The sequence below is a fragment of the Clytia hemisphaerica genome, unplaced genomic scaffold, assembly GCF_902728285.1.
Source record: "Clytia hemisphaerica strain Z4C2 unplaced genomic scaffold, Clytia hemisphaerica genome assembly, whole genome shotgun sequence".
Taxonomy (NCBI): domain Eukaryota; kingdom Metazoa; phylum Cnidaria; class Hydrozoa; order Leptothecata; family Clytiidae; genus Clytia; species Clytia hemisphaerica.
The window spans coordinates 562551-581126 of record NW_027103603.1 but is presented as its reverse complement, the minus strand read 5'-3'; the positions used below and the strand labels follow the sequence as shown (position 1 = coordinate 581126).

The 18576-nt window shown below is 36.5% G+C and overlaps 1 protein-coding gene across 1 annotated transcript in view; it reads left to right on the top strand.

Moving 5' to 3' along the window:
* Positions 1–18576, top strand: part of LOC136802110 (RING-type E3 ubiquitin-protein ligase PPIL2-like) — a 92527-nt gene that overhangs the window by 2388 nt on the left and 71563 nt on the right. The window contains 1 exon segment of the mRNA XM_067058828.1: positions 15953–16497. The gene's annotated coding sequence lies outside the window, so the exon portion shown is untranslated.

The following is an 18576-nucleotide window of genomic DNA, read 5'->3' as shown; positions in this document are numbered from 1 at the left end:
AAAAACTAAAACGGGCACAACACCAGTCAAAAGTTTCTTGGTTTTTACCCTTTTCTTTACACAATGAATAACACAATCATACATCATACTGTGCAGGGAACATTTTGTAAGTCTTTCCCTCTTGAATAGTTGGATTTCTGATGACATTATTTAGTTTTATATACTTTTGATTTGTTTGAACCCAAAATGGGCAAATGGGCTATATTCCATTTAAATCATACACAGGGTATCGACGAACTTTTTCAGGGGGTTTAAGCCTTGATTTTCCAAGGGGTTTTTATTCCATTTTCAGATTTTCCAAGGGGGTGCCATGGGGTTCTCTATTATTCATAAACTGAACTGACATCAACAGTTATTTTCCAGCCACCCTCGACCCCATGGCTTATCTAACCCCCTTACGCTATTGATGATTCTGATGGACGCGTTGACAGGGGATATAAGCCCTGGTGCACTTTAAAAACGAAAGTACTTTTAGGCATGTACGCGAAACGTATGTCGATTAGCATAATCCCGCCATTTTACAAATTCCAAGAATTTGAAAAAATCAAAACAAGCTAAATAATGGCTGATGTAAATAGTAAATTTAAAAGTCAAAGACAGATTCTCAACATGAAGAAGTTGAAGTATGAAGAACTCTTGGCAAACCAATCAATTGACAAAATTGAAAAATGTCATTTAAAAAAATGAAACTTGATTGGCAGAGAAAGCTACTACAAGACCTTGATAAGCAGTCTATCCCTGCACTGAGCGAACTGGAACTGCTTGTAAAACGATTTTTTACAGAAAGACCAAAGGACTATGGAAAATAGTTTAAAGATTCACTCGAAAAGACCCTCTGCTGTCCACCATAGTGTGCAAGGGGGTTCCAGGTCCCACCTGAAAATTCAGGTCCCACCTTATCCTAAAATTCCCACCTTCAGCCCAGTTTCCCAGATCCCAGCTAAAAAGAAAAAAAATATACTAATTCGAGGAACAAAACAAAATTTCTTTACCGTAATATGAAGATGAAATATATTGTTCGTCAATATACGATTATGATTATTAAAAATAAGAGCAAAAATATTTCTTGCATATTGTTCACATTATGTTAAATCTAGTTTTTATCATTATTTTACTGTGGTAATTATTCGTATATGTATAGTTCCATTTCTTACATTTTGGTGCTTCTCAAAATACCTTATTACACTTATATAACTACTCATGTTATTAATGCGAATTGCTTTACCTCGCGTTAATTACAAATATTTAAACAAAATTCGAGCCATGGTTATTTTCGAAAACCCTGCCTTTCGCGTTAATAAATTCTCGCACTCATTTTAACCGCGTACTTTTACTTGACTACTCTCGGGTACCTAATAGCCGGGGGGTTTGGAATAAGCAGGGGGGGTTGGAAAAAATCTCAAAATTTAATAAGCGGGGGGGGTTGGAATAAAAATGTCCTGGGTGGAAAATGTTCGAAAAGGAGGCTGATACAGCAGAATTAGGGCAAAAGAGGTAACTTTCAAAAAAAATTTTCCCAAAAATCAATAAGCGTTGGAATAAGAATGTCTTGGGTGGAAAATTTTCGAAAAATTAATTAGCAGGCCCCCCCGGCTATTAGGTACCCGAGAGTAGTTATATAAGTGTAATAAGGTAAGCAAAAGTAAAAAAAATCATTCTTAAAGATATTTATTCACACATCAAATGACCTGTAATAATAAAAGTTTAGCATGGTAAAAAATTATTTATGAAATATATAAAAAAAATATGTCATAAAATCTGAAAATAAGAAATTTTACTTTAATTTTTTCCAAAACACCCAAAGTCCCACCTAAAGAAATTAACTCCCACCTTAACTTGTTTCTCCCACCTAAAACCTGGAAAACCCCAAATCCCACCTGAAAATTTTCGACCCAAATCAACAAAACCCCCCCCTGATATATTCCTTACTAATCTGTAATACTTATTCTATTTTCAGTCAGGGTCAATATAATATATATACAAACACAAATAAACCACCAATGGTCATATTATTCTTGGCGACGAAGATAAACCACATCAGAAAGTACACAGGACACCACAACAGACACAAGATCAATTGCATACAAGGTCAAGAATTCCAAGTGGTAACCTGTTCATGTTTCTTACATTTGATCTCTCACCCAATACAGTGCGGTAAGTCAAGCTTATTAATACATTCAGCTTTCACCAAACGGTGAACTACCAGCCCCACTGACTGGTCAGCTTGCTTCTAAAAGATTGACGGTATCCACACTCAAGGGTAAAAAACTACTCCTTCCTGTTTTATATTACACTCAGCTTTCACCTAACGGTGAACTACCAGACCCGAGTGGCTGGTCTGTTAGTAATGAGTTCTAATAACGCATCGCAACTATTTTTTGACCCTGACTGCCATCCAGATGATACTCTTAAATCATTCCTGGAATTCACTCAAGACTACGAACTGCGTTATGCCGCAATGTACCCGGACCCTCCCAAAGTCTCATTGGACTCTGCGCTCCAGAGATGGAAACTGGGAAACAACAATAGAAACCCCACAATGACGGAGTACGACGACCTGATTGAACAATGGAAAGCAAAGGATATGATTGCCAAATTCTTAGGTATGTACTCATCAAGACGCCTTGTCAGTGACTGGACAATGGCTTTACCAAATGAGAAGGCTAGAAAAGATGCCACTTGGACTCAATTCAAAGACACCTTACAGGCATACTACAAACCTACTGAGAACCTGACACTGAAACACTTCCAGTTTAGGTCTCTTTGCCAAGAAAGAGGTGAAGCATTTATTGCGTTCTGCAACAGAGTTGAAAAAGAGGCAAATCATTGTCAGTTTCAATGTATAAATCCGGATTGTACAGCCTTATCAACCGCGGTTCGAGACCAAGTAGTAATCGGGTTATCAAGCGAGGAAATCCGTGAAGAAGCCCTCAAAAACTCATGGGAACTCAGTTCACTTCGAAAAGAAGGAATGTGCCTTGAAAGTGCAGCTAAAAGTGCATCAGAAATTTCCGGCGAAGGGAAAGTTAATAAAGTATTAGGGAAATACTCCAGGAAAAACCAGAATCATAATAGAAGAAAGGAATCCCAACAATCAAACAAAGACAAACCCACAGCATGTTTCTTCTGTGGCTTAACAGGAAAAAGACAGGACATCATGACACATGCACGACAATGTCCTGCCAAGACATCCATTTGTAGTAACTGTAATAAAACGGGCCACTATGCAAAAGTATGCAAAAGCGGGTCCAAAGAGAAAGCAATACATGAAATGCAAGAGGCATCATCCATTGATGAAGAGAATGAGGTCTACAATGTCAATCTATTCAGGATCAACAATTTCAGCGAAAGCAACCAAGACGAAGACTTCCAAACACAAGTACTCATCAACAACCACCTGGACACAGTGCTTGCAGACACTGGGGCAAGAATATCCGTATGCAGTCGCAACACAGCCAGCAAATGGAACATACTTGAGAGAATGAGCGATACTACCCTCAAGATCAAGCCATATAAAAGCAAACCCATACCAGCAATAGGGATGAGCACATGTAGTGTGTCATTCGGGGATAGAACAGTCCCAGTGCAATGGTATATCATTGAAGAACCGTGTGAGTCCATACTCTCCGGTCCAAAGGCAATGCAACTGGATATTGTCAAGTTTAACCACAGACCCGAGGTACTAGTCCCAATTAAAATGGTGGAGCTCAAAGACAACCCATTAAAGGAGAACTTACAAGAAATCATTGGATCAAAGTCGTCTGTTTTCAAAGGAATTGGTAAGTTAAAGAATTACGTTGTTAAGCTTCCTGCTGATCCATCGGTTAAGCCGATAGCGGAAGCCCCAAGACGAATTCCATACCACTTAAAAAGTCGTATTGAGGAGGCTATTGCAGACATGAAATCCCAGGATGTAATTGAGGAGCTCCCTCCTGGACAACAAACCCCATGGATATCTAACATTGTCATTGCACCCAAGGATGACGGGAATATACGGATCACACTTGATGCCAAAAATGTCAACAAAGCACTCCTATCATCAAACTTCCCAATCCCACGGCCGGAGGATATTAAAGCACAACTTTCAGGCAAAAAGATCTTTTCCAAAATAGATCTAAAATCAGCATTCTGGCAACTTGAAATAGCAGAGGAAGCCAGAAACCTGACAGTGTTCCATGTGAATGGTAAGCTCTATAGATACAAAAGACTGGTTATGGGACTCAAGCCATCACAAGGGGAGTTGAACGCAGCCTTACAACCCCTATTTTCTAACCTTCCGGAGGTCCATGTAATACATGATGATATCGTTATTGCTACAGATGACGAATCATCGCACGTGATAATAATAGAAAAGGTCCTCTGCATACTCCACGAAAATGGTCTTACACTAAATAAAGACAAATGCAAGTTCGGTGCAAAGGAGATTAAATTTTGGGGCATGATCGTTTCAGCCTCGGGAATTCGTCCTGATCCTGAGAAAGTCGAAGCTTTAAATTACTTGACCACTCCTCGAAATAAAGAGGAGTTAATCAGTTTCATTTGCATGATGCAGAGTAATGCTGATTTCATCGAGGGATTTTCTCAAAAAGCATCGACACTCAGGGAGCTCACAAAGAAAGGAGTAAGATTCAAGTGGGAAAAGAAACATAATGACGCATTCTACACTCTAATAGAAGCGTTCCGTAAGGATGTACTTCTGCGTTACTTCGACCCAGAAGCCCGAACATTCATTATCGTTGATGGACATAAGACTGAATTAGGAGCAATACTAGCACAAGGCCCAACACTAGAAGACGCAAAGCCAGTAGCACTAGCCTCAAGAACCACTAACGTATCAGAGAAAAGTTGCCCTCAACTAGATTTAGAAGCGGCTAGTCTTGATTTTGGCCTTAGACGATTCCGAGAATATGTTGTTGGTTCGCCGGCACTTATCAAGGTGATTACTGATCATAAACCCTTGATACACATATTCAACGGACGACGTCATGGCTCAATCAGGACCAGGCGGATAAAATTGAATCACCAAGATATTCCCTTCATTGTTGAATATCAGAAGGGCTCACTCAACCAAGTTGACTACATGAGCAGACATGCAAGGAGGCTCTCAAGCCTACCCATTGCACAACGAAAGGAGTGTAATGATATAAACAATCTACTCTATACACTTCATACAACACAAGTAATGGACCACATTACATTAGCAAGAATAGCCAAAGAAACAAGTGCGGATAGAAACCTAAATGAAATTCAAAGGTGTCTAAGAATGGGTTACTCGAAAATTCCCAAAAACGCAAACAAGGAGACAAAAAGATTCGCTCCTATCATGCAGGAATTAACAATGGTTGCCAATGGCATTATATTTAAAGATGACAGAATTGTTCTGCCAGAATCGTTACATAACCTGGCCATAGAACTAGCACATCGAGGCTCACACCCTGGACAAAGCGGAATCGAGAGAAGGCTCAGATTCCACTTCTTCTTCCATGAAATGTATAACAAGGTTAAAAAGTTCGTGACTTCATGCAAAGATTGTGCAATCTTTGTTGACAAAAAAACCAAAGAGCCCATAACAAGCCATAAGGTCCTGGGAATAATAATAATCCTGGGAAACAGTGGCTGTGGATTTATTTGGACCTATGCCTTCTTCGAAACACATAGTTGTCGTACAGGACCTAAAGACAGAAAAGGTCATTCCAGCGCTCGAGGAAATATTTGATGAGTATGGCTACCCGGAAAATCAGATATCGGACAATGGCCCACCATTCAACAGCAAAAAAATGAAGGAATTCAATGAAACTCATGGGACAGCTGCTAGGTTTTCAACGCCATATTTCCCTAGCCAAAACCCTGCAGAAACCTTTATGAAAACAGTAGGAAAGACAATGAAAATAAACAGGCATTCCAGACAAAACGAGGCAGAAGCCTTGAGAGAGGCATTAAAAACATATAGACAAACACCACACCCAGCAACAGGTATACCACCAGCAAACATGCTCTTCAGGGATGGCTTGAAACACAAATTTCCCCGAAAGGCATCCACCAACGAGGAGGTGGACAATGCACGAGAGGCAGACAAGGAGAAGAAATGCAAACGACAGGAAGCAACTAACGCCTCAAAATACAGGAAAAAGTCTACCATTCTTCCTGGGGATTTAGTCCTTGTTAGGGACTGGACAAGGAGGTCCAAGTTCGATCCCATATTTCTTCCTTCACCATTTCTAGTTCAGGAACGAAACGAAGAAATGAAGAACGTACTATTAAAAGATCTAAATTCGGCAAGAACTCTACTAAGGCACCTTGACGACGTCAAGCAACATCACTTTCCTTTTAATGAACCCGTACAGGATAAAGCCCCTTACAAAGAAATACCAAACACTGGAGATCTAGAAGAAGCAGCAAAAAGCTTCATCGAGGAGGAAGACGACGGAGAAATTATCCAACATGATCCTCTACCAAATGACATCCCTGCCCTACCAGATACAAGGATGGATCCTATTCCACAAAGGGTATCAACAAGGGTGCGAAAGACAAGAAAACGCTACATTGAGATGTGTTGACTAAACTACTCTTTTGTTCTTAGATATGGGGAAGACAAAATTACACAGAAGAACAAAGAAACAACAGAAATACTACCGCCACTTGGCTCGACAAAGCCAGAAGAAGATGTCAACCCAAGTCGACAAACGGAGGGTCGTCCTTAAGGAAAAACCAATATCAGCCAAGGAAGATGAAGCAACCAAGGAGGTGTTAGATAAAGTGCATAGCGATGATGCGATTTCAATCAATGCCTCTGATAATGACTTTAAATAATTTCTTACCGTTATAATACATTCATTCCCTTATTCGAGTTTTTTATGTTTGTCAACACTATTTACTTTTATAAATAGTTATTTTTAAATGTATCATCAAGTTCAATATACCTTTTTGATAATGGTGGTCATGATATATTCCTTACTAATCTGTAATACTTATTCTATTTTCAGTCAGGGTCAATATAATATATATACAAACACAAATAAACCACCAATGGTCATATTATTCTCCCCCCCCCCCCCACTATTCTGGGGGGGGGTGCACACTATGTCCACATATAATTGTTTTGCTTGAACTGATTTCCAACAGCAATCTTGCATGTTTCTTTATAATCTGATCACTCGTGATGAATGACTGACTGATGTTTATATATTTTGACATCTATCTTGTCCATGACCATGGCATGGGCATCAGGAGTATGAAAAAGAAAAAAGCATACATCTCCAGTGATTGCTTGACTGGTAGTCAAAATGAACTGATCGGTGAAGAAGCTTTTTCAGAAAAACTTGAGATTACATACAATACAAACTCACTGCAAAAATGTTCTGGTTATGGTTTATACAATTAAAAGCTCGGCAATTATGTGAACAATTCTAATCAACTGATGAATGTGTAAAAGCAAGAAACTTCAAGTATTGAAAAAGATAAATCTGTTTCTTTAATCTTTACCATGAAACAATTCTTTAAACATATCCTATTACCAGACTGAAAATTTATTTATATTGACCGTAAATGTCAAAAAGTATACAAATTAGTATGGTACAGTCAGGGGGGGTATCGAGTCAGTGTACTGGCCCATAGCTGGTGGGGTGGTGTATTTTTTAGGTTAAATTGAGTTAGTACAGTGTACTAAAAGGGTGGTCCTCTGAGAAAAATACAATGAAAAAGTTAGTATACTGTACTAGAAAGGTTAGTGTTCTGAATTGATACACACTGAGAAGTTAGTACATTGTACTAGTTTCATGGTAAAAACACTCAAACCCAGTGAATTCCCATGTATATTTGCCCTAATTTGCCAGGTCCAAGCTGGTCCGAGACCTTCAAGTCAAGGCTGGTTAAGCTATACAAATTGGTACACTGATTTTCTCCCAATGTTTCCTGTTTACTTGATTGGATTTGTTTCAGATTCGCAGCATGCGCAAGTGGAGACCGGCCTTAAGTTCAATCTTGTTTACGTTTTCTTTAAGGCCCTATCTACATTATGGCAACAACAAGAATTTGTGTAAACGTTCGAATCGAACCTTTCAAGTTTTATTTGAAAAAATCCGCTCTATTGTTTTATGTTTTTAGTAACCTTGTTGGATTGATGTTAATTGAAAAAATCTGTATATAAGTGAAATCACCGGGGGGAGGGGGTGAAAACGACCGTACGTTCGGCCAAAAATCAGGTCTCTAAAATTGGTCCCTTACAGTGCAGGAAAAATTTGGCTGAAAAGCGATCCTTATAGTGTAATTTTTCGAATTTTTTTGCCCTTTCAGGGCAAAATCTTTTGAAATTTCTCAAATTTTACCTCAAAATTTGATATTTTATAAAATTTTACAGGGAACTGCAGGGAAAGCACCTTTTTATATATTTTGTATAATATTACATTTGATAAAAGATTTTCCGTTTCAAAAAAGAAAAACTGCTACAGCTTGCCAGACAATCGGAAATCAAGTCACAAGAAGGGAAATAACTCAAAGTTGATTTTGAGTGTTTTGACGTGCTAATTTCACTGTATTTGATTGACTTTGCTTTGTCTGTTTCATTGTTTCAGTGTTTGTACTATATATATAAGGATTCAAGTATTTTAATATTCAAATCTTTCCTTTTTTATTTTGGTGCTTTTCTTAGCAAAATGCTTCAAAACCTTTGTATATGCTCGCAATTGAACTTATCTGGCCAAGAAGAAATTAGAGCAGTGCACTATACTGTAAGGGGTGGTTTCTAAACTTATCTGATCGAAAAAACAGCTAGTTCAGTGTACTGAAAGGGTGGTAATAAAAATCTAGTTAAAGAAAAACCTCAGTAGAGTTTACCATGAACATATAAACGACTGGACATCCATCTCCTTTGTATTTTTGAAGATAACACTGCTAGCTTCGTTGCCGCCTCGTTAAAATCATCAAATGAAACAATATATTCTGATGGGAACCTCTTGGGAATACCTTGCTAACAACGTCAAAATGTCGACAAAAGTCTCTGTTGTTCTACTTTTCTCAAGTCTTTTATCTATATCATAACAAAAATAACAGAGGCAAAATCATCGTCACCTTGTCAAAACTCCGACTAATATTTCAAAATTTTGACTTAAAAGTGTCTTATAATTTTAGAGAGTGTCACATTCTAATTTCGATATTCTTATTACAAAGGCTCTCAACTTTCGCAAGCTATTTTTTTCAAGTCATAAAAAAAATTATTGGAGTGACAAAAGGAATTCAAAAGTATACACGCAGTTGAAATTCTGCATTTCAGAGTTGAAAATGTTGATAAAATATATTGCAAACTCGTGAAAAAATTTGAAAATAATTTTTTGTGCATTAGGAGTAATGTTCAAGCTCTATCAATCATTTTACCTAAACAATTCAAAGAAATAAAATTACGACGGAATATTGTCGGATTTTTAATAGCAATTTTGAAATACAGGCGGCAACGAAGCTCGCTTCAAAGAGACAATAAAAGATAGATGTCCAGTCGTTTATATGTTCATGAGTTTACTAAAAGGGTGGTATCAAAGCTCCGGCTGTGGAAAAAAGTTAGTACAGTGTACTAAAAGGGTGGTGTCAAAGCCCCGACCGTGAAAAAAAGTTAGTACAGTGTACTGAAAGGGTGGTGTCAAAGCCTCGACCGTGAAAAAAAGTTAGTACAGTGTACTGAAAGGGTGGTGTCAAAGCCCCGACCGTGAAAAAAAGTTAGTACAGTGTACTAAAAAGGGTGGTGGTCTAATTTTTTGGAAAAAAATCCAAAAATCAAGTTAGTACCCTATGGTCCAGTACACTGACTTGGTACCCCCCCCCCTGGTACAGTGTGTATATTGGACTAAATTTGACAAAAAATGTTGAAGCTGGAAGTAGTTTTTTTTATCGGGATACAATTTATGCGCAAAACTTGCAAGTTCTGCTTTGGTTGTCCCTTCATCAATGTCTGATATCATGATGATGAAGAATAATGGCCCAAGAACCGATCCTTGAGGTACTCCTGATTGAATTTTTGCCTGGTACGACTTGTGACCGTCTATAAATACTACTTGGTTTCTGTCTTGAAGAAATGACTTAATCCATTTAAGTAGTTTGTCTGTTATTCCAATAGATTTCAGTTTTGATAGCAGTATCCTGTGGTCGACTTTATCAAATGCTTTTGAAAAATCGAGATATACAACATTTACATCCAATCCTTCTTCTAGTTTTGATAGGATACTGTCATAGTGGCTGAGTAATTGACTAAGGCATGATCGCCCTTCCCGGAAACCATGCTGTGTTGGGTTGAACAAGTCATTGTTGTTGATAAATTCGACTATCTTCTTTCGAACTATTTTTTCAAACACCTTGGTGAGATGGGACGTAAGTGATACTGGCCTGTAGTTAGATGGCTCTCCTTGATCTCCACCCTTTGATATTGGTGTGATATGATTTCTTTTGTGAATCTCCTCTGTTACTCCATGGTTCAAACAATTCCTCCAGAATATTGCGAGTGGCTTAGCAAGTTCTTCTTTGCAATTTTTCAGCAAAATCGCAGGAAATCCATCAGGACCTGGAGCAGAGTTTGGTGACAATGTTGAGATTGCTTCAATGAAATCTTTTTCGTCAAAGTCTATGTCTTTTAGCACGTTTGGACATATTGTTGGATGAGTGACGTCATTTTCCGATGGTACACTGAAAACCGATGTGTATTGGTCTTGGAGTATATTAGCAATACGGTCAGCATCATATATCAAAGAATTATTTTTGTCACGCAGTGGTCCAACTTTGGATTTTGATTTACTATGCTTTTTTGCATATGCATAAAAAAATTTAGGATTGTTTTTTATTGATTCTGTTGCCTTCCTTTCCTGGCTTTTCTTCTCTGATTCGTAGGATAGCTTTAGTTTAGTTTCAATGTCTATTAATTTTTGTTTGGATTTTGCATTTTTCATTGGGTTTGGAAATTTTCTAAAAATGTTTTTTCTTTTTCTGAATGAAATCTTTCGCTCGCGTGGTATCTTCTGAAATTTTTTAGTGTTTGGTTTTCGTTTTGGTACATATTCCTTAATTATGTCTATGATCCAGTCTGTGATTGTTGACAATTGGTCAGCTGTCGGTTGATCATGAAGGTCTGTCCACAATTTATCCTTCATTTTTTCCTTGATTGATACCCAGTTTATTGTTTTTGAATGAAAATTGTACTCATCAAATAAATTACGCACAACAAAGGGATCCTCCTTTTGGAAACTTGAGTGTAAATTAAAGTGAATTTTAACATTGATCATTGAGTGATGGGATATGTAATCTGGTGATGGGGCTGATTCATAGCTGTGTATTAGTAGAGGGTTATTTGTGAGCATTAAATCCAGTGTATTTCCTGCTTTGTGTGTGGCTCCTCTAATGTGTTGAATCAGATTATGGTCATTCATAAGAGTGAATATTTCACTAGTCATTCTTTGTTCCTCTGTAGATGCCCCAGGGTTTGAGCACTTGCTGTCCCAATTTGCGTGTGGCAGGTTAAAATCACCTGCTATGAAGATGTCTGTTTAGCTTAGATATCCAGACCGTAAACTATTTCATCGTCTAGTTTTTTATAATCTTGTCTCTGGTCTGGTCTAACAACTTGTCTGCAGGGATATTTGTTTCTGCATCCTCATGCGAGTGCATTTGATTGGCCAATACGCGACCAGTCACTGATCAGAATTTCCACTGGATTTTGTATATTTTTCTATGTGCCCACATACCAGTCTGGAAATTGCGACTTGTGCGCCGGATATCCTGGCGTAGGTTTGAGGTTTGAAATCTGCTGCCTTCAACAACTTTTCCTAGTTAAGTTGGCACAGCTCCGGCATAACATTTCCCTTTTTTCCAGACTGGCCCGCATAGTTTATGGAAAAAGCTGACCTTTCAAAAAGAGCTAAACAAATGAAAATGAAAACACAGGTTCATTTCTAAACAAAAGGGCCGCTGCGGCGCTGGAAAGGAGCCTTTATGAATGTGGCTGATGTTTTGATGTAAGTTTATTAAAGAAAGTTTTTTGAGGTTTTATAGTAAATTAATTATGTGTGTCTGCCTGGGTTTACAAAGTTTTGATAGTTTGTAAACAAGGGTTCACTCACAGGCAGTATCAAACAAACCGTACCCAACTTTTTTTCTTTTTTTTTTTCATTTATTTGATAATGTGGGTTACAAAAGGGCAGACATAGCTGATGTGGACCTACAACATAATATTCAATAAATTAGAATAAAAATGAAAATATCTAAAAGTTATACCGGGTGCGCCACAAAAGAGTTTCTCTCTTTGAAACTGATTTTTTCAAAATCTAAGAATTAAGAAACAACCATTCCTATTCCATCAGAAAGAAGAAAGATAAACTTAAATTTTGATGGGTCATTTATTAAATTCGATTCATTAGATCAAAAGTTATGCTCAATCAAATAAAGAAGTTACTTTCAGAAAGTGCCCGAAAACGTTAAAAATAGACATCAAACTTTAGTTTTAAAATTGGCAATCGCAAGAGGCTTTACATGATTAAGACCATTTTTCAGTAATTAAACACATAAATTTTGAAACTGATGGGACGAAAGGGTTTAAAATGTTCATCAAAATCATTGCAATTTATTTTTAACGAAATTTTCCTCAGACTTTTGGTTCTAGACTGGATAAAGTCTATGTAAGGCTGGATGTACCTCGAAACCCATATTTGATGTATTTTTATGAATACCAGATTTTTTAGCTTTTTTCAACGAATTTTCTGCCTTTTATTGAAATTCAATCTTCCTTTATATAACAATCGGTCATTTAGACAGCTAATTATCATTTTCAATGACTGAAACGAAAATACTGATGCATCATGTTATTATGCTTCTGTTTAATTTGATAGGTCGATTTTTAACGTTTTTGAGCTCTTTTAGAAAGTAACTTTTTTATTCAATAGAGCATAACCTTCGATCTAATGAACCAAATTTAATAAATGACCCATCAAAATTTAAGTTTATTTTTCTTCTTTCCAATGGATAGGAATGGTTCTTTGAAAATTTTTAGATTTCGGGAAAATTAGTTTTAAAGAGAGAAACTTTTTTGTGGCGCACCCGGTATGTTAAAAATCTATAAAATCTAAAAAGTTTCTGACATAGGAGGTTTATGAGCAAGGCAAGACTGAGACTGAGGTTTAGAAATAAAGTAAGAAGTGATATAGATGGGGATATACTCACGATATTTTCTGAACTCGATAGTAGACGGGTAGTTTTGGACAAAAATTTCTACAATTTTTTGTAGAAACGCTTCTGATTGGCCTATTATGTCTATTGTTCTCCCAAAAAAATTATGCAACAAAATTCTGATTGGCCAGTTTTCAAACGGTTTTTTTCTGGTGGCAAATTCAAAATCTCCAATTCTACCATACTAATTTTTATCTCATATGTGAGCTTTGTGAAATGGAGTAAAAATTAGTATGGGTCCAGACTAGAACTGATTGATAGTGTGATAAAACGAAGATTATGAGACTAAGCCTAAAATTGTAAGTAAGAAGAGCGCTTAACCCTACCTACTGAGAGGGGGGCACAAAGTGCCCCCCCTGTTAGAAAATTGGCTGGCATTTTTTAACTAGTGAGGCTATGAAGCTGAAATTTTATGACTTTTCCTCAAATTTTATGGGGAATGTTTTGGTGAAAATTTTTTTTTCATTGGTCAATTATTTTAGTCCCACTGACAGGTTTGTCGGTGACCACTACCATCCAACAACTGCAGCGCAGGCTATTTTGCTCTTTTTTATGTGCGTACTCCAAGATACTATAACATGTTACCAGGTATACTCTAATGGTCCATTTCATTTGTATAGCTTCTATTACATCTTAAAGGAGAATTAGCAGCAAAAAATAGATAAAAATATGACAAAAGAAGTATCACCGACTTAAAAAAGTTGAAATGTTCTGATTTTACGCAGTTTTGAAAGTTTAAAAAATTTTCTTCGGTTTTGGCGCGCTATAGTAGAACGTCACGACAAAATTGTTGATTTAGATTTTAATTTCCATTTAGTACATTGTAAAAGCTTTCAAATAAAAGCAAAATGAAGGAGAATGTGTTTCTCCATCTGTTTCAATAGCAATTTTAAGAATCATCATTTTTTTTTGAGATTTTTGGGTGATTTTTGCCAATTGTTAATACAATTGATGACGTCATCAAAAATTGCATTCAATTTTCGAGAAAAATTTTTGATAAATTTGTTTGTTATAGGTTCAAGCATTGCTGTACCGAATTTCATGACCAAATAATGTTCCTATCCAAAGTTATCCACGGGGGGCACTATGTGCCCCCCCTTTCAGTTCTAAGGGACCAAAATAGCTCTCAGTAGGTAGGGTTAATGTTGTAGTATTGAAATTCATCGTTATGTAATTTAGTAAGGAAAATCTTACTACAAAAGTAAAAGTATTAAGGTTTATAAATAAGTATAAGTAGATTGGGATATAAAAAATAGACTATACAGAAAGATAAAATCGTCGTGTATGTTAAATGAATTGTATACAAATGAAAATTTATTAATCTTATTTTTAAATTTGGGTAATTTATCCCTAAAAAGCATATATGTTTTCACACCAGTAAGTTCATTGGGCATTGAGTTCCGAATTTTCAATGCTCGTCTGACAAACGTATTTTGGTTCTGTGTTTTGTATAGTTTTGAAATGGAAATTTGATGATCTCTTCTTTCTTCATTTGGTACACAGAACATTTTTCCAATTTCACTGTCAATGTTTTTGTAAAAAACTTTGTGCATAATACAAAGCAATCTTCGTTAGTACATATACGATATACTCTTCCAACCAGCTTCTTTTAGCGAGTCCTCGTCTGTTAGGTTGCTGTCAAGTTGATTAATTTTCCTAGCAGCCTTAGCGTGGAGCTCGTCAAGCTGCTTCATAAACGAATCATTGTTGCCCCATGTTCTGATATTATAAGTGATGGACGGCAATACAGTATTGTAGTGTGGTCGTGTTACAAAAATACAGGCTGTTTGTAGGAAAAGAATAAGATCCAGCTGAAACTTTCTCCAGACCTTCTCTATAGGATGGTTATGCCTCCGGAAAAATTCCCCTAAAATCCCACTGGTGGAACATCCTTTTTTTGGGACATTTCTTCTTTCCCCAGGCAAAATCCTAAGGGCGAAATTTTTTGAAAATTTCAAACTCATTTTTAGACATTATCAAGTATACCATTCGAAAGCTCTCGAAAAGTTATATAGAAGACTTTTAAACGGGTATAGCCGATTTTTTTCCTTACCTAACTCGAGATATTTCATGCGCAAGTTCCACTTTTCGCCACATTTTGGTTATTTTGGTCTAAAATTGACCATATATAGCATCTTCTGCGTGAATTATCTTGACTTAGGTAATGAAATCGGCTATACCCGTTTAAAAGTCTTCTATATAGTTTTTCGAGAGCTTTCGAATGGTATACTTGATAATGTCTGAAAATGAGTTTGAAATTTTCAAAAAATTTTGCCCTTAGGGTTTTGCCTGGGGAAAAAAGAAATGTCCCAAAAAAAGGATGTTCCACCAGTGGGATTTTAGGGGAATTTTTCCTGAGGCATAACCATCCTATAGAGAAGGTCTGGAGAAAGTTTCAGCTGGATCTTATTTTTTTCCCTTAAATTATGCTAGACAACCCCACTATTGTAATAAAACTTGTCAACAGCCTTATTACCAAGAATTATCATGTTTTTTAACATTTTAATTTTTGTTCTAAAGTCCTTAAGGACTTTATCAAAATGAGCTTTCCATCAGTTAAGAGAATTGTCAATGGTAACCCCAAGCACTTTTCGACTTTCAACAATTTCAAGATCTCTTCCATTCATGGTAACATTTTGGATTGGACCAATAAATTTCCTTTTCGAAATAATCATAATTTTCGTCTTACCAGGGTGGATAACCATTCCATTAACAAGTGACCAATTTTGAAGTTGGTTTGCTCTCATCTGAATTTTAGGTATATAACAGTATCAGCAACGCTAGCTACAGTTGTGTCATCAGCAAACATTTCTGCCTGGTCAGCTTCGTTCTCATCGTCACGATTGGATGGATCGTCTTAGGGTTGTTTTGTTGAATCAGGTAAATCGTTAGTGTGGTAAGAGTAGAATCTCGGACCCAGTAGTGATCCCTGGGGAACGACTTGTTCAACTGGTTCTCCAATAACAACGAATTGCTTTCGATTAACTAAGTAGCTCTTACACCATTCATACATATCACCAGAAATACCGATTGCGAGTAGCTTTTTCAGGAGAGTTTCACGGCAAACACTGTCAAATGCCTTGCTAAAGTCGATTAGTAAGACACCAATAACCTTGCCATTATCTAGTAAGGTTGACCATCTTCCACACATGTGCAGTAACAGTAGCTCTGGTGATCTACCCTTTCGAAATCCCCACTGATGATTACTGAGGAGCTGGTGGTGATAAACGTGGTCGTCGATATCTGTTGTGATAAGTGATTCGAGAACTTTTCCTGGTAGGCACAGCAATGATGTATGACGAGGTAAGAGTTTTTTTTCTAAAATTTTCAGTCTGGATACCCAGGCTAATAGGTGTTTACCCTTATCAAAACACAGTATACTTTAAGTATATGTTATTTTGTACTGCAAGTATACTTTCAGAAGTACTAAAAGTATACTTTCAGTATACCGGGTGCACGCAAAAAAAGTATACAACTTTGTCGAGATATTGTGAGTTTCGAGAAGACCAAAATTTGTGGTCCATGTGTCAAAATTAGTACATACATGGGTACTAAAATATCACATCTCTAAAGTGGGGTGGAGGGATGCAAAAAGCAAAAGATTCCAGAAAACCCTTTAAAAAAGTATTAATTATAATATCTGTCTGAGATTTTAGTACCAATTCCCCCTCCCAGCTATCAAAACAAGAATTGAAATAAATGAGTGAAAAATTTTCTGAAATCTAGATTGAAAAATAGATTCTTCAACTAAAAAGGTTATGTCGCTAGTTGCGCAAATTACATCGAGTGAAGAATCAGAAACTGAGGGCGGATCAGAGGAAAAGCAAGAAAACAGAAAAGAGAAAGAAATTCCTCACTTTTCGTCAACAGATGGCTCATCAGATGAAGAAAGTGAATCTGAAGTAAACAAACTTCCACTCCCTTCTGCTATCTTGAAACAGAAAGGTGAACATAAACTACCCGAATTGAACGTTAATAAACGGAAATTATCACAAAATTCAATATTCTCAGATCCTTTTGCACAATCAAATGCAAGTATAGAACAGACACTTTCTAAACATAAAACGACTTACTGAAACCAAGGATCAGGAACCAAATCAGAGCCAGAGAAAAAAGCAAGCTAAAGAATCTGAAGTAAAGAAAACAAAACTTTGTGTAAAATTTTTCAAAAGTGGGACTTGTAAATTTGGAGATAAATGTAAATTTGCTCATAAACTGTTGAGCCAACAGGGGGGGGGGGTACTTAGGCAAAATGGGTGCCGGGTATGTGCGAGCCATAAGGGTACCTTTTCTCATTCCTCAAAAGTCTCTCAAAGGGGTACAAATTCAAAAGTTAGTCTCTGAAAGGGTCCCAAAATCACAAAAATCAAAAATTTCTCTTTCAAAGGGTCACGATTTCCAAGAATTTTGACCAAAATTTGGTGAAAATCAAACCAAAATTTGGAAAAAATGGACCAAAATTTAGGAAAAAGTCTCTCAAAGGGTCCCAAAATCACCAAAATTTTGTCTCTCAAAGGGTCGATTTTCGATTTTTGGCTCGGACATACCCGTCACCTCGCAAACCTAGTACCCCCCCCCCCGGGGCTTCAACGAATGATCCAAATAGTGACGATGAAGGACAGTCTATAAGTAAAAAGAAGAGACCAGGGCTTAGTAACAATTTAGTACCTGGAAAAAAGGTACTACAAAACTATGATAAACTATGTAGAGCATATTTACATTTCTAAACATTTTCTAAATTTTTCTTTAAATTATTAGTATCTACATATGTCCATGTTCTTATATTGGATGCGCCACAAAAAAGTTTCTCTCTTTAAAATTAATTTTCTCAAAATCTGAAAATTTCAAAAGAACCATTCCAACTTCATTGGAAAAAAGAACGATAAACTTAAATTTTGATCAGTCATTTATTAAATCGATTTATTAGATCAAAAGTTATGCTCAATTGAATAAAAATTTTACTCTAGGTTGATTTTTAACGTTTTTGAGCACTTTCTGAAAGTAACTTTTTTATTTAATTGAGACACCTTTGATCTAATGAATCGAATTTAATAAATGACCCATCAAAATTCAATTTTATCTTTCTTCTTTCCAATGAAATAGAAACAGTTCTTTTCAACTTTTTTAGCTTTTTAGAAAAATAATTTTAAAGAGAGAAACTTTTTTGTGGCGCACCCGGTATATAAGAGGAGATCCAAATTTGTTAACTTAATCTGTCTCCTTAATTTGAACAAACTCTCTGACCTCTTCTGCTCAAATGCCTGTAAACATATTTCTGTGACTCTTAAGTGAAACAAGTTTGTGTTCTCTGAGAGTTTTTGAGTTTATATAAACCCTCTTCACTGTATTTCGATTTTTAATCTGGCTCTGTTATCCTTTGAA